The sequence below is a fragment of the Eptesicus fuscus genome, chromosome 2 (genome assembly GCF_027574615.1).
Source record: "Eptesicus fuscus isolate TK198812 chromosome 2, DD_ASM_mEF_20220401, whole genome shotgun sequence".
NCBI lineage: Eukaryota > Metazoa > Chordata > Mammalia > Chiroptera > Vespertilionidae > Eptesicus > Eptesicus fuscus.
In genome coordinates, this window is record NC_072474.1 from 10,694,848 (window position 1) to 10,713,795 (window position 18,948).

An 18,948-nucleotide genomic window follows, 5' to 3' on the forward strand; every position below is an offset into this window, starting at 1 on the left:
AAATATACTGATTTAGTATCTATTGATATTTTCTGGCTTCTTTTCCTAGTATACCCACAGGCACCTCTAGTGTCTCAGCTGGTTTTCCCGCTTCCAGTCTTGATTGTTTCAAATTCATCCTCCAAAATTTAGTTACAAAAATCTTTCTAAACTAAAATATTTGATCTGATCTTTAAAAAAGCTTCAGTGACCTTCCTTTGCTCCCACAAAAGAGTATTATTGTTGAAATGTGGATTACAAGGCTCATTATTATCTCAAACATCAGCTCCATCTGTTGCCTCATTCCACAGTGCTACCCTCAGGGTCTAAGCTCCAACACTAATCATTTCTCAGTATTTTCAGCTCACTGATTCTTCATTTTCCAGATTGTCCTTTTCTCTGCCTGGAATAGACCACACGCTTTGTACTTTGCCATATTCAATTATAAAAATATTCTTACATTACACAACTAAGGAAGACAGAATTTAATAACTTATCAAAATCACAAAGCAATGAGGATCAGGATCTGAGCCTGAGGAATTTAGCTTCATAGCCCACATCAGGACTATGGAAGGAGGTTTTCAGGAAATGTTCGGAGTCAGTGCCCAGCTAAATATGTGTAATAGAAAAATACTCCACCGGCTGTGGGGAAAAAGAAATACACACTTATAAGACGTAACGCTACCCAATTCATCATTTGTTTGTATTTGCCACTTAAATGATATTTTTTCTTGTGGTGTGTGTCAAGTTGATCTCAGTGCACTCCTACACTTGTTTAATTTTAAAACATGTGTTCTTTATATCAAGACCTTTCACTCTTTCCATAAATTGTGTCTTTGGGCTAACTCATAATAACTGATAAAAGATCTGCAACTGATTGTACTGAACTTGCTTCAAAGAAATAAAAGGTGTCATGCAGATATGATAGTGCAACGTTTACAATGGTTTGGTACACCTTCAACAGAGAATAGTTATCAGCTGGTACCAAGAGAGTTGATGGATGTGCTTTGCTGTTGTAGAGGGGTCATAGGCAGTTTTTGTTATCAGAGAGCTTCCTGAGTCAGAAGGGGGCTTCCCCCACCTCGGCTCTCAGCGCCTTGTTTGAAAGAATTAAGACAAGTTACAGAAAGCAGTGTTGAAGCAAAACAAGTGATTTTATTAAGGATACACTTGGCATAAAGCACAAGTGGGCAACTCAGCTGTTATAATAATGTTACGGTCATAAGGAAACCCCTCTAATATATGAAATAATTATTGTGTGAAATGTTTGCTGTGTGGAGACTCCAATACTCTGTAACTTCCAAATTGGTGAACACCCCACTATCTTGATGTGAACGCCCTAAGCCCTTGGCTTAAAGTGTAAACGCCCTGCTCCTAGCATAAGGCTGCGTCTGGCCCACACTGATAAGGACACAAGTTGTTTACTACCGGCTATATAAGCATCAGACCTTTCTTCAGTCCACGTCTCCTGCCTGATAGAGGAGGACTCCACGTCGCTCCGTGAGAGGAGCCCCTGACTGACTGCTCTGCTGTGCGAGCCTGAACCAACTGCGGCCGCCTGTCTGTCTCCGCCTTCATGGTCCATCTATCGGTGTGCATCGCCAGGTGGCCTTTGCTGGAGCCTAGGACCCACTAGGAATAGGTAAATAAACCCTGTGTGATTGCACACTAATTCTGTCTTGAGTGTCATGTGTTCCGGTTCTGCTCAGCTGTCTAGACATTGAAGCACCAGGGGATAGGCCGTTATTGCTGACTCCTGGCCACCTGAGTTCGTCCCACTAAGTCTAGACAGATAATTAATTAATTGGGGCATAATTGGGACATCAGCTTTCTGAGCCCCCTACCCAATGGGCTTTTAAGCATTATACATCCTTTGGTTGCAAGCTTCAAAGTTTCTCTTCCTTGGTATGGGGATTAGCATATGGGGATTCAAGCTCCACCTTATCATTGTAGTTTGACTATTGATAATATTGCCTTGGCAGGTCTCAGAATTGCTTGGGTATAGCAATAATCCCCCTCTCTTGCCTTAGTATCTATGTATCCTGCCAACATTGCCCCCTAAGTGACACAGCCTAAATGCTTTTGGGGTCTTGAAGGTCGGTGGTCAGTCTTTCATATCTGCTTGCTGCTGACTGTGGACGTAGAGCTGGTTCTGGGAGGGCATAACTCGTTCCCTGTCTGGGCAGGCAAGGGAGAGTGTTCTGTATAAAATGTGTCAGCATTCTGATCTAAGGGGCTGAAGGGTATGTTCAAATATCCTTGTTGGACGATCATTTGTAGGTGAATTGTCTCTAGCTTGAAGATACAAAATGGAAAAGTTTAAACATACAGGGTCCAAAAAGAAGTAGGAGAAATAGGGAAGCCGGAGAGCCTAGAAAGGGTCCTAGAGAGTCTGATTGTGTAAGGTCCCTTCCAACTAGGGGCTAACTGTGCTGCTTGGGAATCTTCCTTTCAAGTTTTAATAAAAACCTGGGATCTTGGTTCAAATAATGGAGCCAAGGTGTTTGGGGACAGTCTTTTTATCCCTAGGTCTTGAATTGTTTGCTGAAATTTTTTTTTAGTGAAGTGGCAAACCAGAGAGTTTGATTTGGTTCTTAGTTTAGTACAGTGGTCGGCAAACAGCGGCTCGCGAGCCACATGCGGCTCTTTGGCCCCTTGAGTGTGGCTCTTCCACAAAATACCACGGCCTGGGCGAGTCTATTTTGAAGAAGTGGCGTTAGAAGAAGTTTAAGTTTAAAAAATTTGGCTCTCAATAGAAATTTCAGTCGTTATACTGTTGATATTTGGCTCTGTTGACTAATGAGTTTGCCGACCACTGGTTTAGTAGAATGTCCATGGTTAAGAAAGTCTCATGCCCTTTTCTAATTGTAAGGTCCTTGTGAGGGCTATTAATTCTAATAATTGTGCTGAGATTCCTGGGGGTAAAGATTGAGCCTCTATGATAGCATGCTGGGATACTTACCCCATATCCAGCATAGCATACCTCTTCTCCCATGAAACTGCTTCCATTTGAGAACCAAACTTTATCCGGATTTTGGAGTGGTTGGGCCTTTAGGTCTGATCTGTTGGCATAAACTTGGTCTATGATCTCATGATAATTATGTGTAGCTTTTATATTTGGGGTAGCATTTAGGTGATTAGATTCAGGACAGAACAGTTTTCAATTTTTACCTGTGGGTTTTCTATTAGAATAACTGGTACCACAACATGCGATTATTGGTAAGCCAGTGAGGTCCTTTAGTATTGAGTAATGGGCCAAGTGTATAGAATTATATTTTACCCTAACTACCCTAAAGCAATGAAGCCAGCCTTGGGCTACTGTATCTATTTTTTTTTTTTTTTTTTTAATATCCTACAGGCCTCTTGGTGGGTCCCAAGGCCTAAGTCAGGACCTCTAATGCTATTACCTATTTCTCAGTAACATACAGTTGGAAGAGCTTTTCTAAATTTGGGAAGCTTAGGGCTGGTGTCTGTATAAGAGCTTCTTTTAGTTGTTTAAAATCCCTTTGTTCTCCTTTTCCCAGGATAAGCTAGTTGGTCCCACTGATGGCTTTCCTTTCAAGCTTTATAGAGAGGTCTGGTCTCTTGCCCATACTCTAGGATCCATAATCTGCAATATCCTATTAATCCTAAGAATACTTGGAGTTGTTCTAGGTGGTAGGCTCAGGAAGACCTAAAATGGCCTGTATCCTATTTGAGGATAGTATTCTCTTCCCAAGGGTTAATATGAAGCCTAAATATTCTACTGTTTTTGTTGTAATATTTGAGCTTTATTCTTAGATATTTTATTTCCTCCGTATTCCAGGAAATTTAGGGTTTATACTACATATTCACAGCCTATTCCCTCCATGGGGGAACATATAAGTATGTCATCTACATATTAGATAACCTGGCTGGCTCCCCGCAAGTGATAGATCCCTTAAGTTCTCTGCCAGTGCTTGTTCAAACAAATGTGGACTCTCTCTAAATCAATGAAGGAGGACACTCCACAACAATTGTTGTTTATGTCCTTATAAATTTTCCTATTCAAAAGCAAATAGAAATTGACAAGCTGAATCCAGAAGAAATGCAGAAGAAGGTGTCTTTTAAATCTAGTACAGAGAACCATTGCATTTGGGAAGGAATTTGTCCCATGATAGTATAAGGGTTAGGTACTACTGTATGTATAGGGATGATGACTCATTGATTGTGCTTGAATCTTAAACTAATCTATAGGTCCTATTTTTTTTTTCTCTAATAGGTAAGATGAGAATATTAAAGAGAGAATTACAAACTACTAACAACTCATGACCAAGGAACATAGTGATAATTTTCTGTAGCCCTTTCCTGGTCTCTGAATTTATAGGATATTGTTTTCTATTAAGAAAATTGATTGAATCTTTTAATTTGATCATAACTGGTTTAGTGCTGTGAGCCTGACCCAGAATTCCTGTTGCCCATATTTGGGAATTAAGTTCTTGTTCCTTATCTATGTTGGTTTTGGTCACTCCTCTCTTAAACAAATAATGCCATAATGGGAACTTGCTCTTCAGTGCTATAGAGAAACTTACTTGAGTGCTAATTTTATTCAAAATATCTCTGCCTAATAAAGGGGTAGGGCACTCTGTTATGATGAAAAATTGGTATGTAAATGTGATGCTCCCTATAAGCTTTTCAAAAGTGGGGTAAAATGTCTTGCTTGGGGTGCGCCATCTATTCCCTGTATGATAGTGTTATCAGGAGTGAGGGGTCCCTTATGGGAGGTCAATACAGAAGGTGGCTCCATATCTGAAAGAAATTAATAGGTCTTCCCGCCACTGCAAGGGTTACCCTGGGCTCTGCCCCTCTTATGGAGATGTTCCTAGAGGAAGCCTACTGGAGTATAGGGCCCCATCAGTTCAAAGCCATGGCATTCGAGGGTATGGACCAGGGGCCCCTTTGGCCCTCAGGGCTGTCCCTTTTCCAATGTCTGGACTTTTGGCATCAGGGGCATGGTTTTCAGCGAGGCCCCATCCTGGGCCATGCCTGCTTCTAGTGCCCAGGCTTCCGCATTTATGACAATTACCAGTGGGAGACCCCCTGGATTTTCTCTTTTGTGGACCTCGAGACCATTGCTCTTGTAGGGAGGTTGATCCTGCCCCTTCTTCTTGTGTTTTAGCCTCTTTAGGGCCCCCTCCTCCTCTTTTGGGTCTCTATTACAGAACATTAAGAACGCTGCCTTTAGTATATCCTCCATGGGAGTCACTGGACCTAATTCTAACTTCTGTAATTTTCTTCTAATATCTGAGGCTGAATCATTCATGAACTTGTTTTTTAATACTATTTTTTCAGCAGGATCTTCAGGATCTAGTATGTTTGATTATGCCTCCCACAACCTTTCTGAAAAAGTCTGTTGGATTCTCCTGAAGTCCTGGGTCAATGGTTGACAGTTTATTATAATTAAACTGGTGGGTTTTTTTGTTTGTTTGTTTGTTTATTTGTTTGTGGGGAAGTCTTTCATTTCCTGCAAGAGGCAAAAAAGCATGTGATCTCTGGCCCACCTCCCATTCTCTGAATCACAGTCCCCATTCGGATTAGAATAGAGAATGGCTTCTGTTCCTGGTAGATAGTTATCATTTTGCATATGGACCTCATTTACATAGGCCAATGCCTTCCACTTAGTGCTATCATTTTCTGAGATGGTCAGGTCTTCTAAAAGGATTAGATTAACATCCCTCCAAGTAAGTCACATGTTAAGGTGAGCTTTTTCCATCCTTAGATAAACTTTCAAGGGTCATCTGTAAAACTCCCGAACCTGTCAGTTATGCCCATTAAGTCATGATTGCTAAATGGAACCTGAATTCTTATTATTTCCTCCTGTCCTGGGGCTTCCCTTAAAGGAAAGAGTTGAGGTGGTATTCTTTGTTTTGTTTTTTGGAATTTATTGGTTTATCCTTCCCCTGACTGGTTGATTCTTATCACACTTATAAGAAAGAATTCAGATAAATGACAGAACACAGTGTTGAAGCAAAGCAAGCAAATGTATATAAGAATGCACTTGGCATAAAGCAGGACTTAGTTATTCTGAGTGTCACACCCATGGGGTTTTAAGGGTTATATATCTTTTTTGTTGAAACTTCAAGGTTCCTTCCCCTGGTATCAGGATTAGCAAATGGGTATTCAAGCTCCCTCTTGTCATTATAGTTTGACTGTTGATACTTTTGTCTTGGCAGGTCTCAGGACTCCTTGGATGTGATAATAACCCCATCTCTTGCATTAGTATCTATCTACTGGCCTAACAATTGCAGTCTGGAAAGGATTAAAAATTGCATGAAGATTAGCATGGCCAAAGCCTTGCCTTGATTTCAGAGAATATCACCAGTAGTAAAAAGAGATTTTTACATAAAATGTGATGCATCAACACTAAAAAATTAAAAGAGCTTGGCTGGTGTAGCTCAGTGGTTGAATGTCGACTAGTTGACCTATGAACCAGGAGGTCACAGTTTGATTCCTAGTCAGGGCAGATGCCTGGGATGCTTGCTCAATCCCCAGTAGGGGATGTGCAGGAGGCAGCTGATCAATGATTCTCTCTCATCAATGATCATCTCTTATTTCTATCTTTCTCTCCTTCACCCTTTATCTCTCTGAAATCAATAAAAACATATTTCTTAAAAATTAAAAGAAAAAACACTTTGAAAAACTTAAATTTTGTGTTAATTGTGTTTAATTGAGAACCCTTAATTACTTTAACTTAATTATTATTATAAAAAAGGAAGTCATTGATCATAGAAGCACCACAAAAACTAAAAAATCTGGGACTACTGGTATCCAGTCAGGCATGTAAGAAGCTTGGAACTGGTCATTTGTCCTAACAACAAGTAAAAAGATAAGCAAACTGAAAAATCATTAACTTTTCCTAGACCCATAAGAGAATTAAGGTTACAGGTCCAAATGTACCCCTTTCTCCCAAATTAAAGAGACCAATGGGCAAAAACAGAGAATTAAAACTGACTTAAGCAGAAATTCACAAGCTGAAACCTTCATGGGAACCAGTGCCAGGGTGGGTTGGGGAGAGAAACCTGAACCACAATTGGATTTCTGGAGGCTCAGTGTGGGCAACTCTGAGAATTAAAAACTTCAGGGGACCAAGTCATGATGGGGGTACACATCCATGAGTTTCCATGAGTTTCACCTCCTGCAGTTTTACCAGCTTCTCATGGTGAATAGTGGAGAAAAATTCCCTCATGCTTCCTGCAGGAGAAGGGGAGACATTTTTTTTTTTTTTAATTGTTTGGAGCATGCTGTTCTTCTTAACAAGATAAGCCTGTTATCTACTAGAATTTTATTAAAGCCAAATTCATCTAAGGGAAGAGAAATAGCCAATTCCAGGTGGCTGTAGCCTTCCACATAGAGGAAGGGAAACACCCCAAATCCAGCACACTCTAGCAATCTTGTCCTACCCAACGGGAAGGGGGTACTGAGAAGTACAGTGGTACCTCAGTTCTTGAACTTAATTCATGTTGGAAAGCTGTTCAAGAAACAGTTGTTCTAAAACCAAATCATTCTTTTTCCATTAGAAATAATGTAAATTGTATTAATCCATTCAAGACCTCCAAATGATTTCCTATTTTAACCTTTCTTAGATACTTATTTGACATGTACTGTTTAATCTATACATAAACACTTCAAAAACAAAAAGGACATGAAATGTAAATGAAAATTTAACAAATTTAACAAAAAGGAAATAAAATGTACAGTAAAAAATGAAAATTTATGTATACAATAGAACTTACCTTTTAAAGTATATATATTTCTTTCTTGATTTCAGAGAAAAGGGAGAGGTAGAAACATCAATGATGAGAGAGAATTCTTGATTGGCTGCCTCTGGCATGCCCCTGATTGAGGGTCAAGGCCACAACCTGCGCATGTGCCCTGACCAGGAATCAAACTCATGTTCTCTTGAATCATAGGTCGATAATCAACCACTGAGCCATACCAGCTGGGGTAGAACTTTAATGTTGAAAGCTATTGATGAGTGAGAGGGGGAATGGAGGGATAAAGGGATGCTATTATTTGGAAAGGGAATTCCTCTCCATAAAAATGTCAGGTAGCTGTTCTTCTTAGGTTCTTTCTCTCTTTTGTCTCTTTGCTTCACTAGAACTTGCTGCAGGCTCACTGGGCCTCTGTCTCACTAAAAATCTATCCAATGATGTTTGTTTTTGCCTGCGTTTTAACTCTTGCATGAAGTGAGACACTGAATTGTCATTGAATAAGTTTATCACATGGTTTGCTACTTCTTTGTCAGGTGATATTTCTCAATTAGATTTTGCATTTCTCCCCATTTTCTTAGAATTTCCTTCTATTCAACACTCTTGATGGCCTCTGTATGTTTTAAAATTGTGCTAATCCTGAATTTGCTGTGCCATATGGTAGCCAGCACAGACACATTAACACCTCCATTATACTTGGCAAATTTTTAGGCTCTATTGTTCTCACAACTTTACTTTTCACTTTGCTGCTATCACTAACCTTCTCAGGACCTATGGCAACTTACTGTACATATTTAATAATAATAATAAGTAGCAACAAAAGCAAAAAAAATAATCATGAAAATATTCACAGAACACTTTCCTGAGATGTTAAGAATGTGAAATTTAGTAATAAACTGACTCATATTTGTGCATTCTCTCCCTTGTCATCTGAGATGCATGACTGATTATCTATAATAATCTATAATAATAAAAGCATAATATGCTAATTAGACTGAACGACCTTCTGGATGACCACGCTATGACACCCACTGGTGCCAGGCCAGCTAAAGTGGGTGTGATGTGATTGGTTGGGGGTCAGGCCATCACCCCATGATTGCCCTGCAAGAGAAGCCCAGGTCTCAGGTGCCGGAGGGAAGCTAGTGCTGGCAGCCGGGGGAAGGCCTTCTCTTGGACGAATTTCATGCATTGGGCCTCTAGTACAGGTATAAGCATGAAAGTGTTGTTGGGTCAAAAGCTGAAGTTTTGTTTGACAACTGAGACATTTTTTCAGTGAACAACTTGGTTGGGAACTGAATTGCTTGAGATGGGAGATACTGGAGAACCAAGGTTTGACTGTACTTGTGAAATTCACAGTCCAGAGGCATTCACTAAAAGACTAAGACATAATAATAAACAACTATAGAATGTTCCCTCAGTCTCCAGCACCTTACCACCACATAACTAACGGCTTATTTAAAGCAGGTCATTTTACCTCCTACATCATGTTCAGCTATCAAGAAAAAAAAAGCACACTAAGGACAAAAACACATTTTGAACAGACATAGCAAAAATTGTGTGTGTGTGTGTGTGTGTGTGTGTGTGTTAAGAACGCTTAAGGTTTATTCTCTTAGCAAATTCCAAGTATATAATACTGCATTATTAACTATAGTCATCATACTATACATTAGATATTCAGAACTTCTTTATCTTATTACTGAAAACTAGTTCCCTTTGATCACCTCCCATTACCCGAGCCCCTGGCCACTAGCAACCACTATTTTCCTCTCTGTTTTTGTGAGTTTGTTTGTGTATGTATTTATTTTAGATTCTACATATAAGTAATACTAAATACTATACAGTATTTATCTCTTTCTTTCTGGCTTATTTCACTTAGAATAATGTTCTCAGGCACATCTGTTACAGGATTCCAGGGCAGGAGGAATAAGGAAACTGAAACAGGAAAGTTAAAACAAGAACAAACAGTGTGGGCAATTTGCAGCCAACTTGTAACTAACAAGCCAGTTATCTTCCCCAGCCTAGGATGCAGAGAAAATGGTTAAAAACCTCCCTAATGAGAGTGCAGAAAGGGAGACAGGAAGGGCAGTTTAACTCCCTAAGCAGAGAAGCCAGCAGTCCCAAGGCTTGGCAAGATAAAGTTGGCAGGTGCTTCTCATGAATTCTGGGAAGGCCACAACAAAGTAAAAAGGGAGCTTGAGAATTAACCTGTACCAATTTATTCAGCGGAGGAATTTTGAAACCTGTAGAAAGGAGTTTATATAACACCTCATACCCCCGCCCAGCCTGCTCTTCAGATTAGCTGAGAGCCCATTTGCACCTCATAAGGCAGACATACAGGTTTGCTTGTTTTGTTTTCAATAAAGGTGCATGCTTTAATAAATTGGCCTTTCACAATGCAGTCAAGGTCTCTCATATACATTCATTTATATGAGAAGACAAGGATTGAGGTTGGGGACAGCCCTCTCCCTCTGACTCAGGAGGTTGTCCCTTAACACCTCTCTGGTGTCAGTGAAAGGTGCCTAAAACACATCCATGTTACAACAAATGTCAGGATTTTCCCCACCCCCCATTTTTTAAGGCTGAATAACAATCCACTGTATACAAATATATACCACGTTTTCTTTATTCATCTATTTTACATTCCCCTTACAATGTATAAGGGTTTCCTTTTCTCAACACCCTTGCCAACACCTGCTATCTCTTATATTTTTATAACAGCATCCTAACAGGTGTGAGGTGATATCTCAGTTTGGCTGTTGTGGGGCTCTGACCAGAGTACACGGGATGGTAAAGGCCCATTTGCCATATCTATGCACAAAGGCAATGACACAGGGTTCTTACTGTACACACTGCACAGGTGCACCTTTATATTATGTAACACTGATGTCACTCTTTGACAAGAAGCCTCTTTTGTTTGAGTTAGTATAAAATATACTAGTGAACAGCTGGTGGCTGGCTGCTCTGTCTGCAATAAAGCATGTCCCATCTGCCTGCTTCTGCTCATACCTTTTTCCAATTCCCAACGTCCAAGGAAGTCCTGTCCCTAGCAGGAAGTCCTGAACTCAACAGCTTTGATTTTTATTTCTCTGATAATTATTGATGGTGAGCATCTTTGTCATATACCTGATAGCGATTTGTATGTCTTCTTTGGAATAATATCTATTTAGGTCCTTTACCTCCTTTTTAAATGATTTTTTTCTTTGTTTAGGGATATTTTTTTTTCTATTGAGTTCTTTGAGTTCCTTATGTATTTTAGACAATTAAATCTATATCAGATACACAGTTTTTAAGTCTTGTCTCCCATTCTGTAGGTTGCCTCTTCATTTTGTTGATTGTTTCCTTTGCTGTGCAGAAATGTTTTTATTTAATGTAGTCCCACTTGTTTATTTTTAATTTTTCAGTTTTTCTATGTTATTGTTTATAGGTTCAAACTATTGTGTTCAGAAAAGTTATTTTATATAATTTCAACATTCTTACATTCTTAAGACTTGTTTTGTTGACCTAATATATGATCTATCTTGGAGAATGTTCCATGTGGTCTTAAGAAGAATATGTATCCTGGTGCTATTGAACTGTTCTTCATAAGTCCCTTTGGTCCATTCAGTCCACAGTGTTATTCAGATCTGCTATTTCCTTATTAATTGGGGTAATGAAATCCTCTACTGTTAGCATATTGCTGTCTATTTCTCCCTTCAACTCTGTTAATATTTACTTTAAATATTTAGCTGCTTCAATGTTGGTGCCTATATATTAACAACTGTTATATTCCCTTGATAAATTGACACCTTTATCACTATATAATGATCCTCTTTGTTTCTGTGACCAATATTTACTGTATTCTTTTGGTCATCATTAGTATGGAATTTATTTTTTCGTCCCTTCACTTTTTTTTTTTTTTTAATATTTTTATTGAGGTATTATATATGTACATATCTTACTATTAGCCCCCCACCCCACACCCACACATGCCCTCCCCCCCCAGAGTTTTGCGTCCATTGTTTATGCTTATATGCATGCATACAAGTCCTTCGTTTGATTTCATAACTCCCCCACCTTTCCCAAACTTTCCCCCTGTAATTTGAAAGTCTGTTTGATGCTTTACTGTCTCTGTATCTATCTTTTTGTTCACCACTTTATAATGTTCTTTACTATCCCTAAATGAGTAAACAGCCTGGTACTGGCACAAGAACAGACATATTGATCAATGGAACAGAATAGAGAACCCAGATATCGACCCAAACCACTATGCTCAATTAATATTTGACAAAGGAGGCATGAACATACAATGGAGTCAAGACAGTCTCTTCAATAAATGGTGTTGGGAAAACTGGACAGATACATGCAAAAAAATGAAACTAGATCACCAACTTACACCATACACAAAAATAAACTCAAAATGGATACAGGACTTAAACATAAGACGGGAAACCATAAAAATACTAGAGGAATCCACAGGCAACAAAATCTCAGACATATGCCACAAGAACTTCTTCACTGACACTGCCCCTAGGGCAATGGAAGCTAAAGAGAAAATTAACAAATGGGACTACATCAAAATAAAAAGCTTTTTTACAGCAAAAGAAACCATCAACAAAACAACAAGAAAGCCCACTGCATGGGAAAACATATTTGCAAACGCTATCACTGATAAAGGTTTAATCTCCAACATCTACAGGCAGCTTATGCAACTTAATAAGAGGAAGATAAATGATCCAATAAAAAAATGGGCAACAGACCTAAACAGAATATTTTCAAAAGAAGACAGAAGGAAGGCCAAGAGACACATGAAAACATGTTCAAAGTCACTTATTATCCGAGAGATGCAAATCAAAACAACAATGAGGTACCATCTCACACCTGTCAGAATGGCTATCATCAACAAATCAACAAACAACAAGTGTTGGCGAGGATGCGGAGAAAAAGGAACCCTCGTGCACTGCTGGTGGGAATGCAGACTGGTGCAGCCACTGTGGAGAACAGTATGGAGTTTCCTCAAAAAACTGAAAATGGAACTCCCATTTGACCCAGTAATCCCACTCCTGGGAATATATCCGAAGAAACTAGAAACATCAATCAGAAAGGATATATGCACCACTATGTTCATAGCAGCACAATTTACAATAGCTAAGATTTGGAAACGTCCCTTCACTTTTAAACTGTGTTCCCTTAAAGGTAATGTGAGTCTCTTGTAAGCATATTGTTGAATCTTGTTTATTTATTTATTTATTTATTTATTTATTTATTTATTTATTGTTGTTAATCCTCACCTGAGGACATTTTTTTTCCCATTGATTTTTAGAGAGAGTAAAAAGGGAGGGAAGAAGGAGGCAGAACAGTCAGAATGAGAGGACACATTTATTGGTTGTCTCTCCCTAGTAAAAGCACATAAGGAAACAAAAGTATCTAACATATGGAAGAGAAACAAAGCAGATCTAGAATATGCAGAGAGTTTTCATTAAAAAAAACTAACAGAAAAAATAGAAAAGAAATCTATTAAAGATATAATAAAAACATTTACCTAAATAAAAACATAAATCTGTATAATGGCCATAAATACCATATTCCAAGAAAAGATCATTTACAATAGTCCACATAAAGATACATCTTGATTGGGTGTAGTACTATTGTTGGCTCTCTGTCTTTTTTTTTTTTTTTTTTTTTTGAGTTTTTCTTAGTACAAATCAGTTCTATAGCATGGGAAGCTACTATAAATCAAAATATAAATATACAAATCTCTATATATATAAAATAGAGAAGTATGCTAATTAACCAGGATGCCATAACGATTGACTGGACAGGAGGAGGTTGCACGCGCAGCGTCAGGGGTGGGGTGGCAGGGGCCTCCCTGTGCCTGCACCGGGGGATGGCCTGATCAGCAGTGGCTGCAGCTGCTTCAAGGGCCAGAGAGCGAGGCAGAGTCAGACCGGCAGTGGTTGTGGCTGCTGTAGGGTCTGGGGAGCGAAGCAGGGCTGGACTGGTGACTCGAGGGTGGGCGGCACCATGCGATTTTGAATCACACGCTGGGCTCCTAGTATGTAATATAGTCCAAAACAAAGGTACAGTACTCAGATGTGAAGCAAAAGGGAGCATTCATTTACATATGTAGCATCTTGAGATCTGTTGGATTTGGTTGTCCTTAGTAAGATTTCTAAAGATGGCAAAAATTTGACTTAGGTTATTAAGACTAACATTGACATATTTGAATGCTAGATTTTCTACTCCACATGTGACCATTCCAGGAGTGGTGAACCTTTTTTCTGCCAAGAGCCATTTGGAATTTTATAACATCATTTACAGGCCATTCAAAATTTTCAACTTAAAAATTAGCCTGCTATATCTGGTCAAACATTTAATTAACTCACCCCTAATACCTTGGCAGGGCCAGACCAAATGATTTTGCAGGCCTTATAAGGCCCGCAGGCCACACGTTCCCCACCCCTGATTAAACCAACAAAGTTATGAACTGTATATATCTAAAAATGTTTCTGTGCATTGAGGAAGTTGTAAAAGATTTACTTTCCAGATTAAGCCCACTTTAGCCTTAAGACTAAATTCTAACTAAAACTATTGAGTGGTACAGAAAGTGTTCTAAATGTGGCTATTGTGATTTGTGAATTTAAAAAGAAATTTAAAGGTTTTTTCCCATGTATTATTTTAATGTATTTGATCTTCTCATCTCCCCTTCCCAAACATGTAAGTTACATTATTTTGGGATCCTTTAAGTGCTTGTAAGAGACAAGATTCAAGATTCAAGATTTGTCAAATATGACTTCAAAACAGATCACTTTTATTTGAAAAATTATTGAACAGATGAAGAAATAAAAAGCATTTTAAGATTTAGTGAGATCAGTGTGTGATGGGAAATGTCTAAAATGTCTACCCATTTACTTTACAAGTGTATAAGCAGGATTTACTCATTATACTTGAATTTGGAATAGTCTAATATCCATTCCTGACCTTGCACATGTCAATTACTACAAAGAAAGTCAAATTAAGAGTCAAATTTAAAGCACAGAGGAAAGAGAATAGTGAGAACATAATGTAAAACCCTTTTTATAGTATGCCAGCATTAAATTATTACTGCTCAATACAAAAGATTTATAGAATACTTGAAGATTTCTTCCAATGTATAAAAGAGAATCAAATAAGTGTTTTATAATAAAATTTAAAATAATTGTTCTATAACCTTATAGATTTAATGAACAAGAAACAGACAGACAACCTCCCACACTCAATTTCCATTCTATACTTCATCCTTTTTTGTTGTTGATCAAGGTGAAATCTTATTTTCAAGGTAGAGTTCTACATCTTCATATTTCTTAAGTCACATTTAATAAACTGGTATATTATCTTTGGATGTTTCTCTCTTTACTCCTGTACATGAAACTTCAGAAGATTAAATATTGGCGTGCTATCTAGACAAATCTTTCATATACTCTTAAAACCAGACAAATGTGGGAATTTTAACATTTTCTGTGCTTATAATATAAGAAATGAAACTAGTAGGTTTTTTGTTTTTTTTTTAATATATTTTATTGATTTTTTACAGAGAGGAAAGGAGAGGTATAGAGAGCTAGAAACATCGATGAGAGAGAAACATCGACCAGCTGCCTCCTGCACACCTCCCACCGGGGATGTGCCCGCAACCAATGTACATGCCCTTGACCGGAATCGAACCTGGGACCCTTCAGTCTGCAGACAGACGCTCTATCCACTGAGCCAAACCTGTTTCGGCAAGTAGGTTTGATAAAAATCTGTTTTTCCCCTTGCTATACTGTACTTCTATATATCATTTGGATTGAGTTTTACAAGATGAGATAGAAAAGTGGAGATCTTTTTTGGCTTAAGTCTTTTAACAGTCAAGATGAGGTAGAAGAGTACTGAGCAATACTGGAGGAGCCTGGCTGTGGACTTCAGGGCATTGTGTAGTCTATGGCTTTGAGGCTGTTGGGGCTATTGTGGCAGCAGCTGTTGAAGCTGATGCACAGATTGCTGGATTCTTTGACCCTGTGGGTAGAAGTGCCAGAATGAGCAGCAACAATGTGAAGGCTATCGCAATAACCCGAGTAGCTCTCTCTTTTTCTTCTCCTGTCCCTTCCTGACACACTCCTATCCCACAGGACCGCTGCTGCCACTGCTGTCAGGGAAACCTACTCCTATCTGTTGGGCACTTGGGACCTTGGCACTAGTCAAGGGCAAACATTGAATTTTAAATGTGAAATAAAATTTACCAAGCTTTCAGAAAAACACTAAGCTAACTAATGAAGAGGAAACAATCAAGTTGGCTCATATATCTCAATAGCAATAATCAATTCCAATTTATAGTAATGTAATGGCTGTTGAGTTCTAAGTGATTTTAAGGATGAATCAAATGTTAAACGCAAATAAACTGTCATTCACATGTAGATGCAGAAGAAAGGACTTTACACAATACAAGAGCTCAGGGAACATAGCACCTATAGACTCTCTGGAAAGGTTTGACTTGAATACTGCCCACAAAGGTATGACTTAAATACTACTCACAAATAGATTCAGTGAAATAAAGAATTTAGAAATATTGAACCATGTCATGGAATAGCTGCTGTCAATGATTGAATCTATTTAAATGTGGAAGAGTAATATAATTGCAAGAAATATGGTACACAAGGGAACAAAAATGTTATAAACTATGAAATACAATATAATATTATCTTACTATATAATAATAAAAACATTGAGATAAAATGGGAGGGAGAAGATGGGAAGAAGTACTGTGTAAAGTAATTAAATTATATAATTTATGTTATGCAAATAACTTAAGAAGGAATTCAAAGATGTCTGTATGCTTAAATGGCAAACTATATTCATGTACACAAAAGAAAACACAGATTATGTAGCCGAAGATACAAGAGAAATACCAGAAAGAGTTTATACGGGCATCTTCTCAATTGCAAAAATATGTGCATGTATTTTGGATGTAAATATTTAGCACAGGCCATGGTTTAATCAATGGGATGAACTTGGTTTGGTATTGTTGGAAAACATACCAACACTTCCCTCCCCTCAAACATTTTGTTGGATTTTTTTTCTGGCAACACTGATAACTTACTTTGCCAACATTTTGGCAAGATTCTATAGCTTTCCAGCCACTTTTGGGCATTAAAATATGTAATACAATCTAAATCAGTCTTTAATCTCACTTGTAATTCAATGTTTCTCTACTTTCCCCAGGCAGGGGATAGAATAGTGGAAAGAAGAAGAGAGTTGATTATTTTTACCCTTTTTGTTTTACCTCCTTCTTCCCTGGCTTCTGCAACTCAACTTCAAGGATAAAAGTGGGAGGGATAAAAATTCCACAAGGAAAGGTTCTTTATTCTGTGCTGTTAATAATTTTATCTTGCATTTGAATTTTCTCTGTTATGAGAGGCATCTAAATGCCAGCATTTCAAAGACGGAACAATAATGTGGTCTTTGGAGGACTCCAATACTTCATCTCCAAGTTGCACCATTCCTTGAGTGTTGCCTCCTCTGTTTGACCTCTTTGGAGGCTCCTCTTCATGCTTGCTTAGGTAGTGAACCTGCCTAATATCTACTTTTCCTAGCATTTGGTATTTCAAGATGACAACAATATGAAAACATACCTTATACCACTATTGTCCTGTATTTTGTACTTTTTTTTCTAAAATACATGTTTTTATTTGGTCACAGAATCTGGAGTCTGACCCTGAATAGAGCTGACATCTGGGAAAAATGGCAGGGTCAGCTGCAGGGGTCTAGTCATTGCCTGGCCTCCTGCCATCCCTTATGGTACCAGGAAGGTACAGAGTGATGGCCAAGGACTGAGCTCCATGGAGACCTCCTGGGACCTCTGATCTCCTGCTCTGGGGAGGGACCCCATTGCTGTCTGTGCAAGGACAGGAGGCCACACTTGTTCTTTAGGTCCCCGGCCTTTGGTCTCTGTCAGGACAGGCAGCTGGCACAGGCCAAGTCCAGGTGGGGGTCAGAGAGAGCTGTGAGATTTCTCATCTCCTCCATATCCCAAGGCATTTGTCCTCACCACTTGCCACTCTTTGGCTATCTGGACTCCAGTTGATAGCATACACCTCATCTGTGTGGCCTGGCAAGTCTGTGTCCAGCTTCTGGGCCTCATGTCCCAAGCCTTCAATGTGCTGTCACTGCTGCCAATGACCAGGAGCTGGCTGTCAGCTGACCATGCTATCTGGTGCACTGAAGTCACGTGACCACACAGGGAAGCCAGTGCTTACCTGTCCTGCTATCCCACAGCTCGATGGACTTGTCAAAGGAAGTGCTGGAGACCATGCAGGAGTGTCAGGGGAGAAGGGCATCTGGTTGATGAGGACCTGGTTTCCAGTCATCCGTCTAAGGGGCTTCTTGTTCTCTGCAGAGAGCTAAGGAATAAGGTGAAGTTTTCTGAGCCAGACACCACCCACTTAGGGCACTGGCCCCACATAATCGGCTCAGAGCCCTCTCCTTTTACTCCTGTAAGGACCCTTTGACGCATTAACTGAGGCCTTAGCTGGCTCAAAGGCCCCTGTGCACAGGGTATAGTCAGTGCTGAAGGCCATGGTCATGGCCTTGAAGAGTCCAGCATAGCACTATCGTGGGCCCTCCAGACTTTGAGATTACAATCCTGTGAGACAGAGTAGAGAAGCCCATCTCCTCCCCATCAAAGACAGGTGACTGACTGGGTGTGCCCGGTGAAGATGTGCTCACAGCGGCCTGAGGTTGTCTCCCAGATGCACACACTGCCATCCTTGGAGCTGCTGGCCACATAGTGGCTCAGAGTATGTACTGAGGGGCTCCCAGCTTAGGCCCCTGACCCACTTGTTATTGCCAGCAAGTGTCCTGGGGATGAAGGCCACAGAAATGACTGCCTCACTGTAACCCTCCAAGGAGCTGGTGCAGCCGGCCACAGCACGGATCTTGAAGATAGCCTGTGGCTGATAAATGATGTTGAGAACCTTCTCTGTCTCCACTGTCTGTGACTCCAGCATCCTCCCCAGTGAGGAGATAATCTCAGCCTCTCGGACATAGAAATGCAGTGCTAGGAGACCCTCCCGGGCCAGCAGCACTTTGCCCATGGGCTGCCCCTTTCCTACATCCAACAGGGAGCCCAGTAGCTGCCTGCCCTCAACCTCTGCATGTCAGGCACAGCCGCCTTGACCATCACTGTCTCTGCCATCCTGCTTCACCACGTGGAGGAGAAAGCTGCTCTGTATTTTCTGTATTGTTAGTAAAGAGT

General features: G+C 39.6%; 1 pseudogene; it reads right to left on the minus strand.

Annotated features, from left to right (window-relative positions):
• Positions 1–17,707: 17,707 nt before the first annotated feature.
• LOC103301855 (notchless protein homolog 1-like) lies at positions 17,708–18,787 on the minus strand (annotated as a pseudogene).
• Positions 18,788–18,948: the final 161 nt, after the last annotated feature.